This window comes from Cupressus sempervirens, chromosome 5, assembly GCF_028749045.1.
Source record: "Cupressus sempervirens isolate cs-2001-9-10 chromosome 5, ASM2874904v1, whole genome shotgun sequence".
NCBI lineage: Eukaryota > Viridiplantae > Streptophyta > Pinopsida > Cupressales > Cupressaceae > Cupressus > Cupressus sempervirens.
The window spans coordinates 283,861,389-283,888,027 of NC_143122.1; positions in this window are offsets into that span (position 1 = coordinate 283,861,389).

Genomic DNA, 26,639 nt, shown 5'->3' on the forward strand with positions numbered 1-26,639 from the left:
GAGAAGATGAAGGAAATGTGGACCAAGCCATAGCTAATTAAATTCTTCACCCAAAGGAGAAAAAGTCTTTTAAGGCCATTTCTAGTATTGGAAAAAGACCTAAATTTGATGTTCCTACATTTTTGGGAAATCTCAACCCAAAGGAATTGATCAACTAGATCAATGAATTAGAAGAGTACTTTGAATATGAAGTTATTGAAGATTTGGATAGGGTCAAGTTTGTGAAGGCTATGTACTAAAGGGTCATGTGAAGATCTAGTGGTAGGAGATCTAGTTGGATCAAAATAAAAGAAGAAAGGAAACAAATCACCAGATGGGATCAAATGGTAGCTAAAATGAAGTGACAGTTGATTCGTGTGGATTATGAGCTTGATCTGTTGAAGAAAATGCAAGGGTTGAAGCAAGTGGAAAAAATCTATTTAAGAGTATATTGAATAGTTCTACTGAGTTCTCATTAGAATTGGCCATGCAAAAGCTTATAAGGAGAAAGTGGTATTCTATCTTAATGGGTTAAGGCCAAGCATTCAAGAGGAGATGAGTCTTGTTTGAGTAGCCATTATTGAGGAGGTTTACCATTTTTCCCTAAGAGTTGAGCAGAAGCTAAGAAATTTTTTTGATAACAATAGTAGTAGAGGCCACAGTGGAAAATATGGTGCACAATCTTATGGAGTGAAAATGATGATAAAAAAAAAAACAAGGATGAGAAAGGAAGTAGTAGTCAGAACTATAGGGGAAATAATTACAATCATTTCCATGATCAAAATAATAGAGATCAGAGAGGAAGAGCAAGATGAAAAGGATCTAGCAGAGTGGATATCCATGGAAAATGTTTTCATTGTGCAGAAGAAGGCCATAGAGCATTTGAATGTTCCCACTACTAAGAAGGATAGATCAAAGAACCAAAAGCCAAGCCAGAGTTTCACATTTTGATGAAGATGTTATATCATCACATTTTGAAGATGTTGAAAGAGGACAATACATAGTTAATAAAAGAGCCCTATTGAGTGGTGAGAATGAACCTGATCAAAGAAGGAGCTTGTTTTGCACAACGTGCAGATATGGAGATAAGTATTCTGATGTGATCATTAATGGTGAAAGTACTGACAATCTAGAGTCAAAAATGATTGTCACAAAGCTAAAGCTAAAGAGGAAGAAAAACCCACATCCATCCCATATTCCTTGGGTGCAACATGACCATAAGGTCATGGTCAGTGAGCAATGCTCAGTGAAGTTCAAGATTGGAAGCTACCAAGATGAGGTTTTTTGTGATGTCATACCTATGGACATATGTCATATGTTGTTGGGCAAGCCATAGTAGTTTGATAGCCATGTTATACATGATGGCCGATCAAATACCTACACTCTAACCAAGGATGGAGTGTAATAAAGTTGAAGCCATTGAAGAAAAAAGAATAAAAGCAACGTAGTGCTGCTAGAATATGTTTTGTTGATGAAAAGGAGTTTCTCCAAGGTATGAAGATTGGGCATATGTGTTTTTCTATAATCCCAAAAGATGGTAAAGAAGAAACAGAGGAGGTACCTATAAAAGTTGTAGATTTATTGTTACAATTTTCTAGTATTATATTAGATAATGTACCTAATGGATTACCCCTAGTGAGGAAGATTAGTCACCAGATGGATTTGATTCCAGGAGTCAAATTTTCAAATAAGGAAGCACAAAAAATGACACCATCAGAAATTGGGGAGTTGAACAGACAAGTTCATGAGTTGTTACAAAAGGGGTTGATTCAAGAGAGTCTGAGTCCATTTGTTATAGCAACAGTATTGGCACCAAAGAAGAATGGAGAATGGAGGAGGTGTATAGATTCTCACACTATCAACAAGATCACAATAAAGTATAGAGTTCCATTACCAAGGATGGATGATATTATGGACTATTTCAGTAAAGCTTTGTGTTTTACAAAAATAGATCTAAAGAGAGGATACCATCAGATTTTCATCAGAGAAGGTGATAGGTGGAAGACTGCTTTCAAAACAAGGGAATGACTATATGAGTGGACAACTTTTGTGCTAACCAATGCACCAAAAACTTTCATGTGGCTCATGAATGAGGTACTGAAGGAATTTACAGGTAAGTTTATCATTGTTTACCTAGATGATATTTTGATATTTAGTAAAACGGTGGAGGAGCATTTGATACATATTTGAAAGATCTTTGATAAGTTGAGGGAAGAAAAGTCATTGATAAACCTAAACAAGTACAACTTTGTGAAGGAGTTGTTGTACTTGGAATTTGTAGTCTCAGCAGAAGGTCTAAAAATGAACCTAGAAAAAGTGAAGGCTTTCTTTGAATGGCCTACACCAAAGATTGCTATTGAGGTAAGATATTTTCATAGGTTGGCTAGTTTTTACAAACACTTCATAAGAGGTTTTAGCAGTATTTTTGGATGCTTGACTGAAACAATGAGCGGGGATATGAAATAATTTAAGTGGACTATAGGAAAAGATAAGAGTTTTAATCTATTGAAATAAAAAGTTATAGAGCAGCCTATTTTAGCACTTCTAGATTTTAGCAAGGTGTTTCAAGTAGATTGTGATGCTAGTGGTACTACAATAGGAGCTATTTTGAGCCAAGAAGGTAGACTTGTTGCTTATTTTAGTGAGAAATTGAATGGTGCAAAAATAAAATATTATTTTTATGATCAAAAATTTTATGCTATAGTTTAGGCATTGAAGAAATAGAGACACTATATTCTTCCTAAGGAGTTTGTTTTGTATACCGATCATCAAGCTTTGCAATATTTGAATAGTCAAAGAATTTGAAGTGGGTTAAGTTTTTTCAAAGTTATACATTTGTTTTGAAATATAGGAGTGGAAAGTCTAACAGAGTTGTATATGGTCTTTGTAGAAGATAACTTTTGCTGACAGAGATGCAGACTGTGGTGGTTAGGTTCAAGGAACTCAATAATTTGTATCTAGAGAATTCTAATTTTGGTGAACCATGGAAGGCTTGTAGATAACCTATTACCCTTGATAGGATGAAGTGGTTGGATTTCATGATCCAAGATAGTATATTGTTTAAAGGAAGCCAGTTGCATATTCCAAGAAGTTAAATGAGAGAGAATCTCATTAAGGAGAAGCATAGTGGAGGATTGATTGGAAATTTCAAGCTAGAGATAAAAATATTGCTTTGGTTGCTGATAACTATTATTGGGCATAGTTGTAGCAAGATTTCAATAAGTTTGTATAGAGTTGTAGAGTATGTAAGATGGAAAAAGGGGTGAAGAAGAACATAGGGTTGTACTAGCCATTACCTATACCAAAGAAGTCATGGGTGGATGTCAGCATGGACTTCATTCTTGGATTACCAAGGACTTAGCGAGGGCATGATTTTATTTTTTGTGATTGTTGAAAGGTTTTCAAAGATGACACATTTCATTCCCTACAAGAAGACTAGCAATGTTGTTCATGTGGCAGAGTTATTTTTCAAAGAAGTGGTAAGAATACATGGTCTTCCAATGAGTATAGTTTCAGATCATGATACCAAATTTCTTGGGTATTTCTAGCATACACTGTGGAAGAAATTGAAGATATATTTTAAGTTTAGTTTATCACATCATCCATAGATTGATGGATAGACAAAATATATGAATCGTATTTTGGGAAATTTGATGATATGTTTTCTTGGAGACAAGCTAAAAGGTTGGGATCTAATTTCACCACGGGAAGAATTTACATATAATAATTGTGTCAACAAGAGTACTGATAAATCACTATTCCAAATTGTGTATGGGACTAATCCTAGAAATGCTTCTAAATTACAATAGTTGGATAAAGCAAAGATATGTAGTGCTGAAGAAGATCAATTTGTTGAACATCTAAAGAATATTCATGAGGTGAGGAAGCACATTACAAAGATGAATACATAGTACAAGGCTAGGGAAGATGTGAAAATGATGTATAAGGAATTTTATATTAGAGATGAAGTCATGGTTCATTTGAGAAAAGAGAATTTTCCAGTGGATACATATAATAAGCTAAAAATGAAGATCTTTGGACCATGCAAGATAGTGAAAAGGCATGATTATGGAAATGCCTATGAATTGAAGTTTCTTTCTTAATTAAATATTTGACTAGTATTCAACATTTTAGATTTGACAAAGTATTATGAAGGAGGTATTGAGGATGAAGTTGTAAAAGCACAGTGGAGTATTGTAGTAGCTAGTTTGACAATAAAGGAGATTGAGGAGATACTAGATAGTCATATTGGAAAAAATACAAATAAAAAAACTTATGAAAAATACCTGGTCAAATGGAAAGGGAAGCCAATAGAAGATTCATCATGGCTAGCAAGGGAGGAGGTTAATCATCTTGTTTTTCCACTAAATACTTGAGACATGAATGAGTCACTTCTCAAACTACCCTAGGTGTCTGATGTAGGAGAATCCTAGGTGTAAGATAAATATGCATCACCCAAAAATATTTACTTTATTTTGTTTCAAAAAGGGTTGTCTTAATGTAGAGTTGTTGTCTGTGGAGGCTTGCTACATTGTAAGTCAGTCATGTGAGCTCAAAATGTTCTAACTTCAGAGATGAAGGTTCATTTTAGAGATATCAACTTGTTAGTGGAGTTTTATTACCAAATTATATGTATTTATGAAGTTATTGCATATTTTCAATTTGCAAATTTCATATAAAAACTTCAAGCTCAGTTTTGAAGGCCTTAGAGGCCCCAAATGAGGTCTAAAAACTCAATAGATGGGAGCTTGCATAGATCATAGCATTTATATTAGGAGTTGAGGTTTATGAAAAGTGGTTATAATAGCCAATTGAAGTAATGGTTCAAGAATTATAGACTTCCAAATTTGGGCTACCCAAAATATAAAAAATAAATGTCAAAGGTGTATTTGGCCAACTCTATATGTATTGTTAGGGTTTGTTGGCCATATGTATTAAGTTTAAGTGTCTAGAACCTTCTCAGGTAGCATAAAGTTTCCTATTTAAGAAATGCCCAAACATTGTTTAAGACAACTCTCAGTGATAGTTTACAAATTTGTCTTGTAGAATACTATAATGAAGGCACCCATGTGGGTTAGCATATTGTAGTGATAATAATAAGCTTGTATTTTCTTCTAGCAAATTTTTGTTGTTTCTTTGTTTCTATTATGTGTTTATGGTATTAAGGGGAGCACCTTGATCACAATTATAATGGGTGAATGGATTTCTAATTTTTGTTAGATAAATGATAACTAAAAAATAAGGTATTCTTAGCTAGCTCTCAATGTAACAAAACATTGCTTAAGTCTTATCAACTGAAATTCTCCAAAATTTATGGGATGACATTCTAATAGCTTAAATATCACATATTAAGACTTGATTCTTAAGTTAAAACTATTAAATAGTCAAAATTGGAATAATTTTCCATGCTTGATTTCTTACTTGGTGTGTAATGTTTATGACATCCTTTAACTTTTTTGAGGGTAGGCTCCTAAAACACAGAACAAGTTTCTATTGATAAATGTTATCTTACCAAAACAAAAGATTGCTTACCAGAACAAAAATGAAGATCTCTGTCACAACTCATTTTACCCATGCTGAATAAATTATTTCATTGTTTCCATATGGATTTATTGAAAATTATTTTTTTCTATTGTTAAAAATAAATATGATGTCATTACACTTATTGAATTTGGAAGACCACTAATTCCACCAGCACTCATCTTGGCAGTTTCATTAAGATGTCAAAAAGTATCTTTTGGATATTTAAATGATCCAACATAAACAACTCAATATAATTGGAAAGGATTCTACACCATACACTGAACCTACCTAGTAGCATGTAATTTGCCAAAAAAATTCAATTCATTAAATAGGGAGGTTCAAAAATAATTTGAATCCGTATGTGTCTGTGATTGAGAGCTTACTAAATGCCTAACAATGGATCGAGGGGGTCCAATATTGTCTCTTTGAATAGAAAAGCAGGGAATGAGCCCAATAATGGATCAACTTTGACTCACACCGTGATGATCTTTTTACCAAAATCCTTTATCTTTGCAATCCCAATGATCTTGTGAAAGAGACCTAGATTGAATCCAAGAAACTTTGGTACATTGTTGGGCCTATAATTTTCATAGTGATTTTTCACTATTCCCTTGGAGCAATTACCCAGACCTTCACTGACCATTTGGGTACTATTGAGCTTGTTGTTGTGGCTATTGAGAACTCTATAATAGCTAGGCAGGCTTTCAGAACCATGGGTTTTGAGGATGCAATAATCCCGTAGATTGAGCCCAAATATGGAATGGCTTAAACATCACACACTAAGCTTAATTCCTACACCAAAAGTGTTAAATAGTCAAAGTTGACTTTTTTTTCCTAAGCTTAATTCTTCCTTTAGTGTGTCATGTTTAAGGGTGGCCTCCAAATACATTGAGAAATCAAATGGATACAAGATGAGGGAGGGTTTTCATCAAGGTTAAGATGGGCATCGAAGGCTAGAGAAAGAAAGAGGCTGGAGGAAGGAGGATCTTTCGGGAAGTGTAACAGAAGGAGACATTGACAACCATGACTATTACCAGATTCCAATCATCTTGTTAAATTTTCTAACTTTCCTTTGCAAAACTGATGAAATTTGTGTTTTTCAATACAACATTAATGATAGTGTCTTTGATTTTTGGCTGTGCAAATGAATGAATTTATGGTTTCTATTGAGAACATAGAACACTACCATTACCCCAACTATTATCATTAAGCAACAACAACTAAACACTATTATTGATGATATTTTTGCCATATCATTAATGGATTGGATATCAATTTATAGAGTTAGAAATTATTTCTTTATGAATGGTAAAACTATAATGCTACACACGCAAAACCAAGAAAATTTGAAACAAAGAACAAGAACAATAAACGCAATAATTTTTTATTTATTTAAATCAACTCAATACGAGTACAAGTACAAAGATTGAACCACTCTCAATATGAAAACCTCAAAATGAAAGATGATATCATCCCAAAAATGCTTCCATTATGATGCTAATACAAATTGAGTTATGTACAATAATGATGTACAACATCATTCTTAATCACTAATGTCCAACATATGGACCCTACAAGTAATTAAAAACTGACTCAAGAAATAACTTCAACAGTCATCCTTAGCTACTTGTTATTCAACTTGAAGCACTTGGAAAACACATAGAAATTCAACACAACAAGAAAGGGGGGGCTCAGTACACACTAAGTTGAAAAGTGTAATCCACCTGCATACATATTAGAAGATACATTTACATAACCATAATGCAGATATCTGATCCACTTAACATAGTGCAATTCCAAAATTAATATGCAAGAAGTAAACATTTACTTAACAATGCAAAATTAAACTCGCACTAAGAATAACCTGTAAATGAATCATATATATACTGAGGTGTCATCGTTATGGCACTAAGATTCTACATCCATGTATGGTATGCTCATAGTCAACACATAACGGTATTCTCTATTATACTTGTCAATAATAGAATAGAGATATGCCTTGTTCTCCATACTTAACCATATAGGTTTAAGTCATAGGTAAGGCCAATTATCTTTTTAAATGTAATTAACCCATCCAATTCACTTTAAAGTTATCATTGAATTAATTAATTGAATATGATATACCAAATTCAGCCACCCCGATATATGTTCATCATAGCTGTTCTTAAAATACACATCAAACAGATTTACAAAAGAATGTACATGCAACAAATATAAAAATCAATATGTAACATGATACTACATCCTTTAATCTATTTGTAACACTTCTTATTCTGCCAATTTCAAAGGTAAATATAGATAATTATAACATCAGAAACAAAACCTATAATATCAAGATCACACAAATAAAATTAAAGTATTGTTTCAGCTCAACGATACTTGCTTAATCTTAATACTATACATTCAATCTCCTACTGACATAACCATCTATACTTAATTTCGAAAAGACCAAGATAAAAAATCAAATTGCACATGATATTCTTACTTTAAATGGCATCTCATTCAACATATATCATAATCTACCTCATTATTTGAAACCAACTTTCCATATCAATAATAAATAGAAATTAGTTCTAGTTACATATAAATAACAAAATACAACTTAGGAAATAACGAATTCTATTTCCTATCCAACATCATATATTGCATTGAAATACATCACGATGAAATTAAACATATCTTACAATTTCCTCAAAATCCAGATTCAGTCAATGTTTAAAAACATAGAACCATACATAATGATGCTATATAATTGACTACCCAAATATTTAATCCTCAACCAAGTATCTGCCTTCTTAATTGGATGATTACCCATTTAGATAACCATAACATCATTACACATCTAATTCTTACTTTAGTATTTTGATATGTAACAGTTAACATCATATTAATACTAATACATGAAACTGTTATCCAAAACATCATAATACTTTTTCAAATAGTATAGGATAACCTTAAACTCAGAAACTTATAAATTCTAAAATCATACAAAATTCTCAATGTAAATGGTAAACTGTCTGTTATCAGCATATGCATGGTTTACTTAACTTTTTTTTTTACATCGATTTCACATCTACAATATATATTTATATTCTATGTCAATTAACACTTATATTTACCAAATTGAAATCGATAACAATTTAAAAACTTTGATGTTACCAGGTAAGTATATTTTTATTACGTTATAGGCTAACTGTTCGAAAAAATGTCTAAGTTCAGTGGACCATAGTAATTTAACAAACTACTGTTTACTATGTTGTTGATGCTCCATACTCCTCAGAACTTCTAAAACATTGTTATGGTTGATGATACCACACAACTTAAAGGTTTATTCAATAACATGATTTAATGTTAAACCCCAAAGACAAGCTCGGTGTTTACATAGTCACTATTGTTCACAGTTTACATAATAACCATGCCTCTATTAACAATTCAATAAACTATAGACAACTTTGACTATAGTTAAGTAAACAATATAACACTCTACCCTAGCTCCTGAGATAGTATGCAAACCGTTTGACTAAATAACTGAAACCCAAGCTTTTAAATTTTTTTCATATTAAACTATGCCATAAATCGCATGTCGACCATGTAACCAAAATATCCAACCATAACACACACAACGGTAAGTTCATCTAGAGCTTGGCTGTAACAACCATAACAATAAACTATTACACAAATTCCAACTTATACAGCAAAGCCTAAATGTATGCAATATACCCAAATGAGATCTACATTTCCAAAACAATAAAAACAATGATATATATATTAAACACAAATTTTGGCTCTATAAAACCGAGCATAGTATTCTATGCTACCAAACAAAACCTCCATATCCACACTCGAACATGGGAGTTGACAACGCTCGAAAAAACCCTAGTAAAACCCTACCCACTTCTAGGCTTAGGATTCAATAGGCAACAAAGAATCTAAACATCATATAATATTCATTATTTCAAAACTAAAACAACAGTAAGAGAGTAGGGATAGAGAATGCCCCCTACTTGTAATACAGAAGATGGAAAATGCTCAACACAAGCTCTGCACTACAGCTTAATGTCGAAGCCCCAAATGCAAAAATCCAAACCACACTTCCCAATTGAACACTGACCAACAAGCATGCAACTGTGATAGTGAAATATAGCAAAAGAAGCAATAAAAATTCTTGCTATGAGCAATATAACCATGCTCATCTTCATAAGAAAGTATCTCCTTCCAACCAAAACCCTTCATATTGCCAACTCTTCAGCAACCGAACACAAGTATTATACATACACAGAGCAATAAGGCCAAGTTATCGACATTGCTTCCATAGAGCCAACCTTGCAAAGGTATGGGAAACCAAGGACTACAGTGCTATTAAAGCCTCATTAACATTGCATTCAATGAACTTAAACTCTGCAATGAGTCGTATGTATAGTTACCTAACAACCACCGCCATATTTGGCTATCAAAACAATGAATATAATCCTTTTTCATAGCATCCAAAACCCACTAGGGTTTTAGGAAATGAAACCTTCATTTCAAACATAATATAAGAATAAAAAAAGTAACCACATGTTATAACAGCTGTGGCATACTACACATTGCCAAGTTACATATAATTGCTTCACATTTTAATTTATGTGAATATATGTGGGAATATTTCACACTTATATTCATATAAATTTGTGTGTGAATCTTCAAAATAACCACAATAATATATATAAATATATGTGTGAATTAATATTCACACATATGTTTATATATTTACACAAGTCGAATACAAATAAGTGTGAAATGAATTTCTCATAAATAATAAAAAACACCAATTTAAATGAGAAATTCTCAATCTTAGGAATACCAAAATGTATTTTCCATACACACATTGAATGTGTTTTATTTACAACATTAAAATAAAATATTAATATCTATTCAAACACACACACACATATATTTATGTTTAATTTTTCCAATTAATACATATATACACATGTGAGTTTTACAGACATCTTTGTAAACATCATGTTCACAATAAAATATAACTGCTGAAGTATATAGAAATCAAGTATACCAACACATAAATCTATACCAGATCTATATGAAATAATCCAAATCTGATTTTTACAATCATAGTAATAACTGGAAAACTTGCAATTACAATCCTGCAACAAGAATTCCTTGCAAACATCCATAAATATCAAAGACCTGTTTCAGTTCTGAGATCAAATCCTACATTTCTAAATCATCAATACAACTAGATCTGATTAGCTAAAATCCCGAGTACAATCAAACTGAAATACAAAAGCAATATCCACAATAATGAATCTCACAAATCCAAAACTAATATGTCTGAACATAAACAAAACAGTGTTCAGAGTTTAAAATATCCCAGCAACAGAGCTAGTGTCAAATGCAACAAACTAAAGCAAATAAGAAGGAATAGTAAGGAGTAAGGTTAGGCATGACATCCTCCCCCACTAGGATTCGACTTTCTCCTGGAAGTCAACAAACAAGAGCGGATGAGCTGCTCTCATCATTTCAGTGTCCTCCCAGGTAGCAGATGTTTCATCATTGGGGTCCCATAGGACCTTTACTTGCCTTATTTCTCTTCCTCTTAAACTCATAGTTCTACTTTGCATGATCTGCACTGGTTCCAGCATGATTTGACCATCCAAAATCTGCAAATTTTTCTAGTCAAGCACATGAGCAATATCAAGTATATACTTATGCAAAACTAAAACATGAAATACATTATGAATGTGTGAAAGACTCCGTGGCAAGGCAAGTTTATAGGCAACAGGTCCAATCCATTCTAGAATTTCAAATGGACCTACAAATTGAGGTGCTAACTTGGATCCCTTTGCATAACGAATTAGACTCTTATGCGGTCTAAACCGGAGAAACACTTTATCACCAACCAAGAATTGACGGTTGATTCTATGCTTATCAGCATATTTCTTCTGTCTATCTTGAGCAGTAATAAGGTGCTCTCTATTCCTCTTAACCTGCTGCTCCAAATCTTGCAACAAATCAGGTCCTAAAAGAGTCCTATCTTCCAAATTATCCCAACTGAGAGGTGTCCTACAAGGTCTACCATACAATGCTTGAAATGGTGCCATACCTATGGAACTGTGATATCCATTATTATACGTGAACTCTACCAAGTGTAGATACTCCTCCCATTTATTCTGTCTATCCATTACGTACATCCTAAGCATGTCTTCTAGAATCTGGTTGACATGTTCAGTTTGTCCATCAATCTCTGGGTGATAAGCTGAACTGAAATTTAGCTGAGCACCTAATTCTTGCAGCATGGATCTCCACAGAGATGAAGTAAACACTGGATCCCTATCAAAAATAATCTTTTTAGGAATTTCGTGTAACTTAACTATCTGTTCGGTATATATCTTGGCAACCGTTGCTGCATTATAGGATGATCTAATTGGAATAAAGTGGGCAACCTTAGAAAAATAGTCCACTACCACGATAATAGCATCATGCCTACAAGCTATAATAGACAATCCAGTAATAAAATCTATAGAAATGGTGTCCTATTTCCATTCTAGAATACTATGTGGCTGCAATAATCCCACAGGGTGCTGATGTTTAGCCTTTACCCACTGACATTCCAAACAACAAGCCACAAAATCTGCTATGTCTCTCTTCATTCCAGGCCAATAATAATGCTTCTTAAGGTCAGCATGCATTTTCTTGACACCCGGATGTGCTGAATATGGTTCTTTGTGGGCCTCAAACATAACTAGATCTCTCAAATCTCCCAACACAAGAATGTACACACTCCCTCTATACAGCAGTAAACCTTCAAGGTTTACTGAATACCCCTCAAAATGCCCTTCCAAGATGTTGCCACTGTCCATAACAGCCTTAACATCCTGAAACCAATGATCTATAGAAAGGTTCTATAAAATCTTATCCTTAAGATCCACTGTTAGGATTAGAGAAGATAATTCATGTCGCCTTCTGCTAAGGGCATCAGCAACCATGTTCTCCTTTCCTTGCACATATCTGATCTCAAAGTCATATTCACACAAAAACTCCATCCATCTTCGCTGCCTAGTGTTGAGGTCTGGTTGTGTGAAAAGATACTGAAGGCTTTGATGATCCGAATGTAACTCAAATCGTTGACCTAGAAGGAAATGCCGCCACTTGGTCAAAGCATGCATTTCACAACAAGTTTGAGATCATGAGTAGGGTAGTTCACCTCATGACTCTTTAGCTTTCTAGACTCATAAGCAATAACACATCCATCTTGCATCAACACTGCCCCTATGCCATCCAAAGATGCATCAGTGCAAACCATGAACTCCTTAACAGAATTAGGAACTACCAGAACTACCAAAACTCCTTAGTATGAGAGAAAGATGGCTAAAGTGTTACAGACTTTTGGAGCAAGGAAACTCCATTAAGCCACCAAAACCTAAAATTGATAAAGGATCACCTAGACAGCACGATTAGGACATTCATCAAAATTAATAAAGGAACTATTACTCTCTTATATCACATGCCATAGGATGTATAATGATATGATATCATAATCAAATATGTATGAGATAAGAAAGAGGAATCCTTCAAATATAAAACTGTAATAGAGGACGAGAAGTCGTTATCTTTTAAGCCATGATAATGTTAGTAGATTATTGATTTAGTTGGTTGCTAGTCTCAGGAAAGTCTGTATAGTTATCTTGTATGACAGCTGCAATAATAAAAGTAGAGCTTTTACAGTTTATCATTTCACTCATCTGTTTCTCAATTTTCTTAAGGTTTTATATTGTATGATAGTACATCACTCTGTTTATAGATCTACATAGTTGTTTTCAACTAATTCTGTTTTATTTATCCATATAATATGATTTTCAAGTTTCTTATAGTATGATAAATGGAAATACATGTCTACGAAAACTATAATAACAACTTGAAGATTGGAAAATTTCTCAAATCGTCCATTTTAGGAAAAGATAGGGATCATGAAAGTTCCAATCCAGCATTATTGGTACTTATCTGTTATGTTGCCAGAAACGAGAAATGAGAAATGTAACAACAATGGCAATGTAATGAGAAACACAATATATGAAAAGTTGTGCATAAGAAACGCGTGCACGCACGCATATATATATATATATATATATATATATATATATATATTATCTAAATAAAATATGACATGTAAGAAGTCCAATGAATTTAGTAGATATTGAAATTGAAAATAAATTATTTAATCTTAATCTTATAACTAACTACTTTTAATAAAATCTAAAAATTAAATTATTAGCTAGTTAACTCATGCTTAAATATTATAAATTTATATAATTAACTCATACTTAAACATTCTAATTTTATACATAAATGAAACTATAGTTAATTTATTTAAACTATAACAAGTTAAAACTAAATGAAAAATTATTTATAAATGAAATTATAGTTAACTGATCCTAAGCTGTAGCAATTTAAAACTATAAATGTTAAGTATTCGTTACTTGAGTCGATGTATGTAAGTTTTTGCAGTAGTCAAAATTGATGAAGAATCAATTTTTTTTTGAATTTTAGTGAAATAATTAAAAACTAAAATTATCACTTGGAAATGGCTATTTCTTGATGGAAAACTTGTTTATGTCGTTGAAACGGGAAACAAAGGGCTCTTGTCATGTTTTTGGTAACTATGCTTGTCTGTAGGTAAGTATCACTTTTTGAATAACACTATTTAATTGGTGATTAAAATTGCATCTAACAACAATTAAGAGTTTACATTTTTCTCATTTCTTATTCATTTTATGTTTTATATCATGAAAGAGATAATTTTTTAAGCTTATAATATTGACAACATAGCTTGCTTGGCTAGATTATTTGAACTCTTATTGTGAAGAGTTTTAAGACTCTTTTAACATTGCATAATTTTGACAAATAAACATTTGAATATTTTAACTTTGCAGTAATTGATTTTTTTATTAAGTTTTTAATATATAATATTTGTTCTAAAAATTATATATATAATAAATATATTTTAATATAACATTTTTTTTTAAAGATTACATTTTGTTATATATGACTTATGCATAAATAAATATTTTTATTAAAAATGATTCTTGAACATATATGATAATTTAAATTGAATTTATTAAATAAATATATGATTTTATTATAATAAATTTTTAAATAAATACATGTACTTAATAGTATAATTAATATTTTACATTAAAATAAAATTGAAAATAAATTTTTTATAATATTTCCACAAATTATATTTAAGCTTTCAATTTAAGAAGTGAACTATATTCATAATTATATAATTTTGTATTATATAAAATTCTAGATATCAAATATTAAAAACTTATATGTATTTCTTGAATTTCTTATTATCATTATATAGAGTAAATATGTAATTATATATTAAATATAATTTTATTAATGAAATATGATAAATATATTAAATTACAATTAAATTTATTAAAAATTAATATATTATTACTTTTAAATTACTTTTATTATTAAAGGCAAGTACTTAGTCATTGAGTTGCATTTGTCAACATACAACCGATTACATTATTCTTTTCTCACTTGTCGCATTGCACTTTGAACAAATATGTGATATTCTCAATGTGTTGTGATGAAATGAGTAGATTTTGCATGGGATTGGACTTCCCTTCGCTATCTAGTATTAGTCATCTTTTTGTTAGTTAAGAATGAGTTTGTGTAAAAATGCACATGTATCTATTAAGACATAAATCTCATAGACTAATGCCTGATTCTTAGATTAAAAGTATTCAATAATCAAATTTGATTTCTTTTGTCTCTATCTTCATTTTTATTTAGTATATGACATTTAGGGTTGGCTATGTATTCTATTAATGTATATTACATCATACAAATGAATTTCAATCTATTTTCAAAATGAACTAGAAAATAAATTAAATTGAACTTTAATTTTAAATTACAGGTAGTATTGTAATCAAATTTAAGATTTATGTTTCAATTAATTGAAACAATCAATTTTGACTGGAAATTGTCTAAATCTAATAAGACTATGTATATACAAGTTTAAAAAATATTATATTTTCTATTGATCAATATCAAGAAATCATATGAGATTTGGTTACTCATTCAAAAATAATTATAAGGAATTTATCGTAGTTCTTTTAAATGGACATATGTATAGAAGTATAGTCAATAAACCTTGCAGTGGTATAAATTCTATCTCCTTACAATTTCACATTCTACTTTTTGGGTCCTTTGTTTGAGTATGTTCTCTTCTAAGTCATTGTAGTTGTATTGTTTAAATAGTAGTTTATGTTAGAAAGGAATGTAACTCAAGTTTCTTTTTTGTCTTTGAGTAGGTTTACTCAAGCATAATCACATTTATGGTTCATATTCCATTTTTCTATAAAAAAGGAGTTTAGTTTCAGAAAGTCACTAGCTAGATTATCAACTAAAAGTCTTGGAAAGATATTATGAGCTAGTAGGTTACTTGTGTACATTATATCACACAATTTATTTTGGTGAACCTAATGTGTGTTACATTTTGCAAAATTCTTTAAAATAGTTTTAGACCTAATTTCTATGCACTTGAATCATTTTTTTGTATTTGAAATTTATATTATTTCTTTTCATGAATATATTATTTCATATATGTTATCTTGTTGGCTAACTTATGTCATAATTCTATCATTTGAAAAATAAATTCTATTTATATTATATTCAATTAATTATATTTTCATGATGAATAAGCTCATAGATGCTTAGCCTTTGTTATAAAACTTATGCTTCTAAATATCCTCATATAAAAAAAGACATTATAGGGTATAGAAATTCCAAAATATGAAGATGATAGCATTAACACATATCTTGATGATCTCCTTTTGAAGGATGCAACATTGATAAATCATGCTTATCTCTCTACTAGAATTAATCTTACTCATGTGGGTATTTTAGTGCAAGAGGGTATTTTAGCAAAAGAGGGTATATTATAAACATTTTTCTTTGTGTTATATTACCTTTCATGTACCTAAATGAGATCTCTTCTAGAGACAAATTTTTTATGGATCTTGTTAATGGAATGCCTTACCTTCAAACTCATGAGAAATTAACCTATTTTTGCACTACGTTGATGTGACATTTTTCTTTCTTAAATGTTTAACATACTTTACACTTGTACAAATGCAAAATCAATTGCATACACAATTTAATACAACACCACTAACATGTACACAAATACTCAATCAACCAACCCAAGGGTTCCAAGACATAGTTACTTTTAATATATTAATTAAACTGCCAAGTTTGACCATAACTTAAACACATGATATATCCCAAGTTCATGTTAAAACCCAAATGAAATATTCCTAATCTTTTGATTATCCATTATGAAATGAACTCATATCAATAAGTAGAATATAACATATACATGACACAGAAGGAATCGAGTTACATTTGACATATCTACATAACTAAAGTATAATCCATTAGATATAATGATACATCATGAAACATATAACAGCACATCTTCAACCCCACACGTCATAGGGATGACAATTTAATCATCAATCAAGTCATCATATAATACATGCACATGTATACATCTCCTTAAGGATGTCCCACAATAATATATCATATAATACATGTGATAACATCTTATGATGAAAAATATGAAAGTCTCCAAGCAATTAACAAGAAGATAGAAGCGATAACAAGGATCATACAATGACAAAAACATAAACATCAAATCTCAATGGTAAAATTATTAGTACCACCTGACACGTTAAACCTTTCAAATAATAAATAAACGATAGAGAAAGTTTTTTTTGGTTCGGAACAGCGGAGCTGGAGGGAGGTTAAAAGCTGAAACTCTAATATAAAATAAAGCTACTGTTTTATCGTGTTTGTGAAGTAAAACACAGCATGTATAAAGAAATATCTCCAATAATAGAATAGAAAATCTATTAATAGAATATAATAGAACATAGCACGGAGAGAATAAAATATGTGTAATATAAAATTGGTCGTCAAACAGTTGGTGTCATCGAGATTGGCACGCGAATGAATCAATAAACAAACTACTTATGATGAGACGACGACACAAAAGACAACACAGCATGTCGGATATGCGACCCTTAAAAAACCAAAGTCATCCGACAAAGAATCTGGGATTGCCACTTGTCGTTTATACGAGTCATAAACAAAACGTGGGAGTCAAGGAAAGGTTAGGTGTGCATTTTATTTTTTAAATAAATTTAAAGAGAAATTGCTATTATTAGGTCGGTCTTTTTTTATAAGATTGAAATGGAAGACTGCCTAATTGCGTAGGAGGCGTATTATTTTGTTTTCTAATAAGTTAAATCAAATCCAAGGGTCTCATCTATTTGGTGCCAAGGAAAGGAATCTAGAAATGGAAATGGCTACTTTGGAATAGGAATTTGTTCTTTCTAGCTGGTTTGACAAAATAGAAATTGGAATTTGACGTATCTTTGGTAGAGTTTGAGGCATTCATGAAATCTGTACACGAAGCAAAGGAATCAAAATCGGGACCTATTACCTCCAAGCCTCCCAAATTTCATGGATCTTTGAACTCTGTTTGGATATGTCTACAAAAGCAACCTAAGATAAGGAGGGTCGAGAGGGGTGGTAGTGCAAACTTTTAGGTGAACAACAAGGCATGTTTTAGAGGCTTCCTCAATATAACCTCCATTGACATGGAGAGTGCAACAATAGCAATGGTATGACTGACTACCTGCAAATAAAACATTCACCCCATTAAATATAATTTATAGTTGCATGTATTGTTGAGGATGCATTTGAGAGTTTGAGTGGTAGTCCATCACGTTGAACAAACACAACTTTTACTCAAAATTTCTCTCTATGTTTGTAGGTACACATGTCATGAACTCTAACAATACTAAATAATATAGGAGTAAAAACACAAACTTGTGTCACCATTTGGGATATCTTGGAGGGTTACAAAAGAAATGCTATTAGCCATACATACATGGTGTGTTTCCGTGCCAATGTGGCAATTGAAGTTATGGCCGAAACCCATTCGACTAAAAGAGTTTCAATCAAAATAGTACAAGGTAATATATATACACCGAAATCCCTTTTGGCATGTCATTTTCACTATCTAAGTGGTTTGCGGATTTGGTGGAATGGGTCAGGGTGTTTCAACCATAAGAGGTAAGGGTTTATTATTATTATATTTTTGTTTTGTTAAGTTGTTTTTAGTTATTACATGTTAGTATTAGTTAAATTAATTGTATTTTAAGTGTTTTATTAGTTAGTTATTTAGATTAGTTACTTTTTTTAATATAGTTAAATCATGTGTTAGATAGAGTAGAAAGTATGTAATTTAGAAAATCATATCTAGAGTCAACTTTTATTTAATAAACCATAGGTATAGACTTAACATCTAGTTAATCATAGACTTAGATGAAATGTAGGTAAATATATATAGTTAGATTTAATATTAGTTAATTATAGTCATAGATTATACTTAGTTAACATAGATTAATATTAATTAATTGCATTTTAGAAAACATTAACGCAGTAAACCTATACCTTAACATATATTGAACAATTAAGATATAGAGCTAACATATGTAGAATGTGTAAGATGTAGAAAACTTGTTCAAACCTATAACTAAACTTGTTAGAAAACTTTGGTACATCTACATCTACGTAGATACTTGTGCATATTTTTTGTTCACGTACATGAGTTGTACATTGTTGATATATAACATGTGTGTTAGATAAAATGGTCTATATTTTTTAGTTGTTCAACTTAGATACATATGATTGAATAGTGCATGTACATAAAGTTGTATATATACATATTTTAAATTAAATTTATCTTTCAATTATTTTTATTTGCACAAATATGTTTATGTGTATATATGCATGTGCAAATCTAGATCTTTATCATATATGCTTGTATCTTAGCTCTCCATTTATAGACATATCATCTTTATACATCATACATTGTGGCATCTAGTACTAGGGGTGCACCTACATCCTTAGGGGAGGGTAGTGTTCAAGGAGGGGGTTGTAGTGTTGAGTCTAGTATAGCACATACATTGAAATCATCTATTGAGGAGAGAGAGTATTTATTTAGAGATATGGTTGCTAGTCTATCTCATGCTATCAAGTTCCTACATTCTACACTTTTGACTTCTACTACCCTCCTTGATAGGGAGAAGATTACTACTATGAGAGATGAGTTGTGTTGTATAATTCAGACAATTAAGTCATACAACTCATATTATGATATTAGTATTGAAACTTTTTATTCTTCTCTTTATTGTAGTGTCATTGGCACTGTGAAGTATAGACAGATTGATACAAAGGTCTCCATTACTATGGTGAAGATCATGTTTCCATTTTATATAGATAGGCCTAGGGTTAGAGGTTATTTGGCTACAAAGTGTACAGATGAGCTTGTTTCACCATTTATATATATCCTCGTTGGTTAGTTGCAAATCATAGATGGCCATAGAAGGATGACTTTCCTCTCTATTTCTACAAATAATTATTTGCAGAGCTTCATTTATATTATGATGTAGATTGTACATGTTTTCCAAGTCATGTTAGGCAGGGCCTTAGTAGGCTATTAGATAGATTTGAACCTGTCGACACACTTGCACCTGTTAATAAATGGGCAATGGTGGGTTCAAACCTTTTGGTCATACCAAGACCTCCATAGATGGTTGATGCAGATATGACTATTCTAGATGATACAGTTAAGATTCAAATCTATTCTATCATCAGTATAGTTGCTACACAATTATAGAAGATGCCTTCTGATCAATGTTGTAGATATATGTTATAGTCTTGCAGTACCATTCTGGCAAACGCATCCTCTAGCACAAGAGTTGATGATGCATATGGGATAGAAGACATACCTTCTCCACTAAAAATTTGTGCTATATCAGATGTGGATGCATTGTGTCATATGAGATCCTATTTAGTAGTTGATCTTCTTGGTTCATATTAGACATTATTAATAGTCATAGGGATTCCTCTTAGTGACATTGGTGGATAGATCAACCATATTCTCTCACACACAACAGGATCATAGGGTTCACAGACACAAGAGGATATTGTTACACCTTCTACAACACCTATTCCTACATAGGCCCCTAGAACACCCTACCCCAAATTACTCAAGACCCTACAACACCTCTTACAATGTCCCCCCTCACTCAGGCCCCCATGGTACAACATCATCTATTTACCACTATGTTTTTAGATGAGACAATTGACTTAGACACAAACCCTATTTTATCACTACATGATTTGGATATCAGTCATATCAGTAGAACATTACATGATGCTATGATAAATATATCTATGTTTAAATTTATCTTTTATTGTAATTTACACTTTTAAGTTTACATGTACTTGAGCTTAAATACATGTCCTAGAGACATACATATATTCTTGATTCAATCTAACTTGTGTAATGTATGTACATGTGTGTTATAGGGTCTTAGTGATAGTATGTTGCATTTTGGCGATCTCCAGATGTTGACAGACCCCACATGGCATGAGTCAAAGGTATGTTACAATATATATATATATATATATATATATATATATATATATGATATCATGTGTGTACATAATTTTATAACACTATTTAAAATAAATTTCTTTCATTTGACATGGGGTTCAAACCCAGATCATAGGGCCTTTTGGGGTCATGGATTAGGAGGGGGCTGTGGTTGATCTACAAGTATATGTAGTGAGCTTGTCTTATTTTAGATGTCTATTTCATTGATATGGAGACATTTTATATGTTATTTTAGATACATTTGATATAAAGACCTCAATGTTTTATATGTTATTTGGATACATTTGATATGGTATTTTGGAGAATTTCATATGGTATTTTGGGTACATTCTATATGGGTACATTTCATTATATATACATGTAAATGTTATTTCATAGATGTGTTATTTTGTAGATGTATGTTATGTTATGTTCATGTTTATCTTCACATGTTCATGTTGAATGTATATATATTTTCAATATTCATATTTTTATACATCTTATTGATCTTAATGTCTTAATCTAAGTTTAATTAACTACAAAATGGCATGTCTTAAGTGAAGGTCTTAAAATATACATAAAAATATAGATTAAAGTGTAGGTAAAAACATAAATAAGAACATGTGTACATAAGAACATAAAGAATATAGTAAAGAATACATGTTACAACATTTAATCAATAAAGTTAATACATATAAGAATATAAAGAATGCACTAAGGAATACATAAGAGTATTTAATTAGTAAACAATGCATACAAACATAAAGAATGTAACACACTAAAGAATAGGGGATGTCTTAAGGGGATGTCCTAAGAGGTTTTCTTAAGGGGAGGTCCTAAGCGGATGTCTTAAGGGTATGTCCTAAGAGGTTGTCTTCATGGGAGGTGTTAAGGGGATTTATTAAGGGTATTTCCTAAGAGTTTGTCTTAAGGGGAGGTCTTAAGGGGATGTTGTTAGAGGATGTCTTAAGGGGAGGTCCTAAGAGGTTGTCTTAAGGGGAGGTCTTAAGGAGATGTCCTAAGAGGATGTCTTAAGGGGATGTCTGAAGAGGTTGTCTTAAGGGGAGGTCCTAAGGGGATGTCATAAGGGGATGTCCTAAGGAGATAGGCTTTACTTTAGTGGTGAATATTCACCAAATGGTGAATCTCACACATCAAGGACTCTAAATTTTTCAAAATATTTTGCACTTTTGGGGTGGTGACATTGCCTACACTTTATGAAAATTAGGTCCCATGCTTAGAAAAATTGCCAATAATTATTTTGATGATGACTTTTCTAATGGAATCTACTCTTTCCACATGGTAAATTAAATATTTTTGCCCATAAATTTTTAGGCTTGTCTTATATGATGGTCACATTTGTCAATATATGGTAGAACTTTAAGTTAGGTTATATGATAAATACATATACTTGATATGTGTCTTTATTCCAAAGACTTTCCAAGTAAGTTTTTATCCTTTTAAGCTTTGGCCTAGAATGCATTTGACTGTGGACAAGTGTCATTATTTTAGAGATTTTCTCTAAAACTTTTTGTTCTTTAACATTTAGGCCTGAAATAGGATTTATACCATCGATGTATGATCATCTAATGGTTATTAAAATGAGTTACTATGTTTTAGATGATATAAAATATGCATTTTAAGTATTCATACTTTTGGTCACAATTATCTTCAACAACTAAATCTTCACTAGGGTTTTACAAAAAAATTCATATGATAGAAAAAATCGCTAGTGAAATTAAAATTTATCCAAGTTTGAAAAAAAATTTCCAATAGAAAATAATTTTTTCCCTATAAAATAATGTTGGATTTGCCAAGATTTTATACTTTTTTCCAAAGATCCTTGAAGGGGATGCCTTAAGGGAATTTCCTAAGGGGTTCTCTTAAGGGGAGGTCCTAAGTGGTTGTCTTAAGGGGGCTTCCTAAGAGGTTGTCTTAAGGGGAGGTCCTAATGGTTTTTCTTAAGGGGAGGTCCTAAGAGGTTGTCCTAGAAGAGTGTAAATAAAAACATAAACTATTAAAGCATAAATAAAATTGTCCAAAACACATGTACATTTAACCATAGATAATGCACACACAAAATATAAATAACAACACATGTATAATTTAGCATATCCAAGATCCATGATCTAATGTATACAAATTTATTTTAAAAATATTTAAATTCCTATGTACATTAAATATGAAAGTATGAGAGCTACAAAAAATTAACTAAATAGCTGAACTAGAGCTCGACAAATATTGTATTGTTAGGATCCTCCCTATTTTTTATTATCTCTAGAATTTTTTCATGTTCTTCAATAGATAGTTTCCACTTTTGATTTTCATGATATCCTCTTCTTTGTATTGCACCAAATTGCAACTTTTTCGCTACAACATGGTTACAAAAAAATCTCTCGAGGTATATATTCAATAAATTCAATAGCACTATCAGTTACCCTTGTTTGTTGATAATATGTTCCTTCAACAATGACTAATCCAATTGGATATGATTGTTCATTAGCATCTATAGTTCCTTCTAGCAACTTGTGTTTTCCTTTTGTGCATCTTAGAAGATAATAGTCTACATTTTCTGCATTATCTATTAAGGCCTGGACATCAAAAATATCTCCTACATGTACATAAAAATAGAATTTGTTTTTAAAGTGAAAAATTAAAGATAGAAATTGATTTGAACAAATTTACATTTACATGCATATGCACAAACCTATTGTAACTAAATAAAAAATACACTTGTACTCAATTGAATATACTGAATCATGAAAGTCAATGTCAATGTCAACATCTTCAAAAGGAGGCTTTCTGACTATCTCCTTCAAATTCCAATGAGAAATATATCCATTCATAATATTTTCACATACACTCATTGGATTTTCCTTAATGCAATCATCACAAAAACATGATTTCTCTCTTACTTTGATCACTAAAAGTTTGTGGTGTTTGTGGTGTCCTTTAGTCATCACTTGACGTAAAATTCTAATACTAGAAATTGTTTGACAATTGTAAGGATTAGATCAATATATATCTATTACAAATATGAAAAATAATTGTCACATTTTAAGATAAATATAGTTTAAAACTTGAATTTGAAGAACACAATGTGTGTGTGTGTGTGTGTGTGTCTGTGTGTGTGTGTGTGTGCGTGCATGTATATATACATATATATACATGTATAAATATATGCATGTATATATATATACATAGATATATATCTATGTATATATATACATATATGTATATATACATACACACACACACACACACACACACACACACACACACACACATATATATATATATATATATATACATATACATAGACATGGGTAAGTGCACAAAGTTGTTGTGCCAAAAGGGGGGTATAAGTGGACACCTTTTTCCTAAAATTTGCAAATTTTGAACTTCAACAAGAATTTGAAGATAGTTACACTCAAAATTTTCAGATATGACAAAAAAAAAGTCGTAGTCCTTTGAATCTAGTTTCTAAACTACTATTTTTTTTTCAAAATGGTTTAGTTTTAGGTCCTCAGAAAAGGGGGCCACAAAAAGTGGTACTGTTCATTCCAAAAAAACATAGCACAGTACAAAGTGTGGCCCCCCTAAAATTTTAACTTTTTTTTTGAAATTTTTTAATCGCTCTGGTCAAAAGTTACTTTACACTATGTAGTTTATCCTAGATTTTTCGAGTAATTTTATAATGTCTATTTTTGTTTTAACGAATTTTTTAACTAGACACATCCCAAAAATGTGAAATATCTATGTGCTCCCCTTAGAAATAATTGAAAACTAATCTAAAATCAAAACTACTTTTTCTTCAAAGTGTGTAGAATGGAGTCTAGTTTCTAAAAAAGTAAGTTGTTACAAAATTCGATGAATGAGTTAAAATCTATAGCCCAATTAGTATGTGGTGGTTTTTGACAAAAAATGAACATACATTCAAAAGAAATTATAGATGAAAGGCTTGAAATAGTTCAAATTAAAAATAAATTATATGGTTAGATAGCTAACACAGAGACCTATAATGCTATCTAACCTGATCTTATCGATACCCAACCACGAGAAATCTTGAAGGGGAGCACAAAAGAAAAAATAATCATTTTTTATATGTTTGCTGGAAAACACGTCTTAGGCCTGTTCATCAAATCCAAACATTTGGGTTGGATCTCCAAGGAAAAACCAACCCTTAGGCTTGGGTTTGATTAAGGTTTAAATAGCGTGTGTTCCCTATAGCGCGCACGCGCTATAGTGTGCATGCACTATTTAAACCTCAATTCTAAATAGCGTGTGTGCGCTATAGGGCGCAAGCACTATAGTGCACACGCACTATTAAGATGTAAGTTGCAAAAGAGAACTAGGTGGGGGGGGGGGGGATAGGGTAATGGCTATGTGTGTGCATGAAAGAGATAGAGAGAAAGTAGGGGATAGGAGAGGGGAGAGAGTACAGGATGGGAGAGAGAAAGTGAGAAAGAGTAGGGGTGGCAAAGAGATTATAGGATGAGAGAGAGAGAGTAGGGGTGGCAAAGAGAGGAAGTGTGAGAGAGAGTACGGGTGGAAAAGAGAGAGTGCAAGATGGGGAAAGAGATTTAAAGTAGGGGATGGGAGAGAGAGGAAGTGTGAGAGAGAGTACAGGTTGGGAGAGAGAGAGATTAAGAGTAGGGGATGAAGGAGAGAGAGAGTAGGTGATGGGAGACAGAGTGGGAGAGGAAGAACTTGAGAGAGAGGAGGATGGGAGTGCATGTGTGTGAAAGAGAGAGAGTATGGAATGGGAGAGGGGGAAGACAAAGTAGCTCAAGAGAGAGTAGGGGATGGGAGAGGGAGTGGGAGAGGGGGAGACAGGGGGGAAATAGAAATGTGTGTAAGAGAGAGAGAGAGAGAGAGAGAGAGAGAGAGAGAGAGAGAGTAGGGGATAGGAGAGTGTGTGAAAATTTAAGAGAGACTAGAGGGTAGCAGAGAGAGAGAGAGAGTGGAGAGGGAGAGAGTAAGAGTGAGAGTGAGAGAGAGAGTAGGCAGTGGGAGAGGGAGAGCAAGTGAGAGAAAAAGTAGGGGATGGAAGAGGAGAGAGGGGGATGGGTGTGTGTGTGTCAAAGAGAGAGAGTCAAGAATGAGAGAGGGGAGAGAGAGATAGAGAGAGTAGGCAATGGTAGAGGGATGGGAGAGAGAGAGAGAGAGAGAGAGAGAGAGAGAGAGAGAGAGAGAGAGAGAGAGAGAAATAGTAGGCGGTGGGAGAGGGAGTGGGAGGGAGAGAGAGGTGGAATGGAAGCATTTAAGAGAGATAGATTAGGGGATGGGAGAGAGTAGGCAGTGGGACAAGGACTGCGAGAGAGAGAGAGGGGGGGGAATGAGAATGTGTATTTATTTATAAGAGAGATAGATTAAAGGATGGGAGAGAGTGTGAGAGTTTGAGAGAAAGTAGTAGGGGATGGGTGAGAGAGTGAGAGTAAGGGATGGGAGAGAGAGAGAGAGTAGAGAGGAAGAAAGAGAACTTGAGAGAGAGAGATAGTAGGTAGTAGCAGAGGGAGTGGGAGAGGGAGAGGGAGAGGGAGAGAAATAGGGGGGATGGGAGTGTGTGTGACAGATGTAGAGAGTGGGGGATGGGAGAGAAGAA